Source organism: Hibiscus syriacus, unplaced genomic scaffold (assembly GCF_006381635.1).
Source record: "Hibiscus syriacus cultivar Baekdansim isolate YM2019G1 unplaced genomic scaffold, ASM638163v2 tig00008222_pilon, whole genome shotgun sequence".
Classification (NCBI taxonomy): Eukaryota; Viridiplantae; Streptophyta; class Magnoliopsida; order Malvales; family Malvaceae; genus Hibiscus; species Hibiscus syriacus.
Window position 1 is genome coordinate 217,623 of NW_024062157.1, and position 4,861 is coordinate 222,483.

Genomic DNA, 4,861 nt, shown 5'->3' on the forward strand with positions numbered 1-4,861 from the left:
TAAATTAAAAATTCTAAATAATATTTTATAAAATATCAAAATAATCAAATAATTTTTTGTGCAAATGGAATTATTAAATTAATATTGTAGGTGGAAAACATGAAACACTATTAAAAAAAATTGAAACATAAATTACATAACTTTAAAAGAAGTATCGATCATTTTTATAAAAAGTATGTACACTTTCAATATAATATAATGTAATAGGTAAATTTGCAATGCTATCGGTATAAATATTCCGGTTTACTTATAAAATATGTAAATATAAGCGCTACCTATTACATTATATAAGCGCTACCTAGTATGTTATTGTACTTTATAATATTTCCGGTTAAATAATATAACATAACCGGTCTAAATTTTAACCAGTCACTTGTTTAACCGGTCACGCCGTATATTAACTGTTTTTTAGGCGTCGCACCGCAGAACTACCCGCTCGATGCTACTTCTCAATTGTGGGAAATGTGAAAGCATCGTTGGGAATGATTCTGTCGTACCTTCTAGAAAATTTTAAAACCCTTTATATTTTCAATAACTTTTTATATTTTTTTTTATTAATTATCTAATTTTCTACCATTTAAATTACTGATATAATTTTTTAAGTTCATACTTCTCGGACATAAATTTTATTTTTGTGTCTGACCTTGTAACTGCTCAAAGGAAAGTTCGGCCACAAGCTGTTCAGACCACCCTCCGTAAGCTTCACATTTCTTTCTATTCCAGTTTTAAATCCATGCTTATATATTTGTATATATTTTCTATCCACCAACTATCTGTCGAACATAAATTATACTGAAGATGTTCACATGCATTCTTTGATGTGTTAATGTTGTATGATATTATAAATATATATCAAATTATATATGAATTATGATTAAATATATAATAGTATACATGTCGCAACGGTACTTTGGGTAGTCACAGGTTCGCGCTTTGACTTTGAATCGTGATGCAGTCATCACTGATTGTTTTCGAATTAGTTAGATCGAACACCTACTTACCATTTATTAAGTCTGTGTCTTACTAAAGAATTGTTGGATTTAGGGGTCGATTACAATCAAAGAAGGATGAGAACTCCCGAGTTACCCTTTCGGTACCACACGATTACCTGGGTGTCTTAATTGCAAAAATTTAAAATTTAAAAGATTTAAAAGTTAAGTTCGATCCGAATTATTTACCTTTGATGATTACTCAGAAATTTAATGGGCTCCTTAAAAAATAAAATTAATATTAAGAGAGAAAAATAGAATACATATAAAATAAAAAATAATTAAAACACTGCAAAAATAAATAAATAAATAAATAAATAAATGTTAAGGTACAAAATTAAAATAAAATAAAATAAATGAAAGGGAATAAATTGAAAGAAAACTGAAATTCCAAGGTTAAATTGCAAGTAATGACCAAAACTGTTACACTTCAAAGCTCCTAAGACTACACGCAGAATTTAAGAAAGTTGTATTTGCATACGAGTCCCTCATATTTAAGTACCCCAAATTGTGTTTTCATGTAACACTCATAACCCATATACGCGAACCAATACGAGTTACATATGTCACATCAGAAATTCAAAACATTTCTTTAATTGAACTGAGTAAAATTTTGTTTCATTCAAACATCTCAAGTTTCATAACTTGAACAATTATTATAAAATAATTATTCAGAGAAAAATCACAATATTTATTCATACTATTAATTATATTTAATACTAACTATTTTAAGAAATTTCAGACATTTCATTCTCGTATACATGTAACTTGAACAATTATTATAAAATAATTATTCAGAAAAAAATCATAATATTTATTTATACTATTAATTATATTTAATACTAACTATTTTAAGAAATTTCAGACATTTTATTCTCGTATACTTGTCAGATAAGACTTTTAGGACACAGTAAGATGTCATCATTGTTACCTGTAAATGTTTCCTTGGTGATTGATGCCAAGCTCAACTCCTTACTCATTTTCTTCCCTTTTTCCTATACGTGAAAATCATCACACGCTAAGTATACAGTTAGTGAGGCAATCATATGAATATTTAAAGCAATCCAACAAACAAATTTAAATGAATAACTATATTCAATGCAATATGACCACTTTACTATTCCAACCATGTTACCATATATTAACATGATATAATTGGATATCAAGTTTCTTACCAATATACTTGTCATTTATCCTATAAGTTCGTAAGCTTATTTGCATGTTTATCATTTATTAACCAATAAATCATAGCCCAATTTAAACCCTGAGGACCCTGGGTATTCGAGTTAAATATATGCACCGTAGTGCTAAACTTGCACTAAGCTTACATTCTAGTGATAATCTGGATATGGCACATAAGGTCGGGTCTACCACCTACACTAGGTTTACACTCTAATGCTAATTCGGATATGACACATAAGGTTGTGCCCTCCACCTGTTCTTAGTGTCCTTACACACTAGTGTTAATATAAACCTGCAGCTGTTATACTCTATGGCATGCCAACTATACATTGTCCCTCAATGACTTACTTGGGCATATAGTGTATTTTTTTTATTTCATCCATGACAAAATATATTATCATAATTTAACATTGGGCAGTTCATACTCGAAATAACATTCGCAATAAACATCATATATAATAGCCAATGATCAATGCGTTCTATATTCAACTATTGACAAATTTAGAATATGTCAAATATATGATAAATGACATAAATATCATGTCAATATAAACAAGGTAGACTTATCCCAAGTCCTACCCAAGGATGTATAAAACATCCATGTATAATGTTATGCATGCATTGCACTCATTTTTTTTTACATTATATGCAAGTCAAAATATAAGCCTCACTAGGCTTTAACTTGATAATTTGCTTCTAATTAGGTTGAATCCCTAAATTGGTCACAATTCCATGTTTTGGCAGTTTGCACTATCTTTAAAAAAATATTATTCTATATTAATATACACCTTTAAAAATTATTCTGTTTATACCAATGGAAACTAGACTCAAATAAGAATCTATCCATATTAGACACTCCTTCCAGTTCAATTTGTAAAATTTATGGTAAATTTTCAAAGTTGACCAACATAATCTGTTATGACCAGAATCTTCTGCCCCATTTTTTGACCTATCCTCGGTTAAAAATTCGTATATTTTTATACACATCGAAATCAGTTTCCATTTGTTCTAAAAAAACTAGATTGGTATATTAGTTCAAAGGTATAAAAAATCATCCTCTAATCATATTTTTAGAATTTATGGTAATTTTCTAAACTTGCTGTCCATAACATAAATTCTAAGCAGGTTTCACCAATTTGCATTTTCAACTTGTTCACTAATTCTATTAGCTCACCAAATGCACATATATGCATGCATCACAAATCACATAATATTTTTAGGAGTCACTCCTTACCATGGTAACTTCGTCACTGGCTCACCGCAAGCCACTGTTTGTTCGATAACATAAGTACAAATTAAATTTGCACTCACCTGGTGTCCTTAGCTTGCAACATCCCTTGGAATTTCTCATTTCATCCTTAAGTTTCTCCTTAGATTTAATAATATTTGATTTTTCTTTCAAACACTCAATCTCTAAATAAACATCATTACTAAATATATACAAATTCAAACCGAATGTTAGAATCTTACTAACGTAGACATACTTTGAAAAATAAATTCCTAACAAATTTTACGATGCTTATTCGATACAATTTCCATGTCACAACATAAATGTTGACCTTAATACTTCTAATTGACCACTCAAGTTCCATCTTATCCCAACTTCAAAAAATATTTTCACTTAAGCTCACAACCTTTTCATAATTTTGATTTAAACCTCAACTTTTACAAGTTTCCCAAATAATCAAATTTCATATCCTAACTTCAATTTCAACACTCAAACATTAATTTCCAGCATATCAAATCAAGTATTAAACAATTACACAATAATCCACAACTTTTACAAATTTACTAATTTGGTCCCCCTAACTTTTCAAAAATTAAAAAATGGTCCCCAAATTTTTCTAAGGCTTGTAGAATACTTCCTATATCATTTCCAGAATTTACATAATTTTTTGCAGAATTTTCCTCATCCTTTAAGACCAAGGCCGAATGGTTCAAAGTTCCAAAACTAGGTTTTTCATGATTTTGCTCGATTTTGATTCGATTCAAGCATGAAATCAACTTCCATCCAAACTTACATCATCTCTACAATCAAAGATCTAATCAAATTTTCATCAAAACACAAAGTTTCCCCAACTTATAATTTGGTTAAATATCAAAGAAACATTTATAGGAAGATTGAACATGTTTTAATCATCAAACAAGCTTGAAAATGAATCTACAACCTCAAAAACATCAAGATTCATCATCAATTCCATAAAAAATATTGTGAACATAAACCCAAAAATTTGGGATCTTTGAATACCAACCAAATTAGCAAGCAATTATGGTACCAAATTATAGCGTTTTTCGAATAGAACAATTTTCTATTTCACGGCATGATCCAAATTCCTAGTAAATTGGCTTGAAAAATCAAAAGAAAACTTTTTTTCTTTCCTTGGAATGTCTCACGACAAAGCTTGAGAAGATGAAGAAATTCTCTTGAAAATTCTTCATCTTTCTTAATTAAATAATGAATTAAAAAATCATTAAATGCTAAATTACCAATTTACCCTTAAAATTAAAATATCATTACTAATTTACCCTAAATGAAACTTCATATTTACCATAAAACCAATAAAACTCAATCTTATCATCTTCCAAAAGTCAAATATTAACAAAATATTTCCCACTTTACCTTTTGCCCTTGCAATTTCCCAAAAATTACAATCTTACCACTTTAATCCAACGGTCCAAATTTAACATGA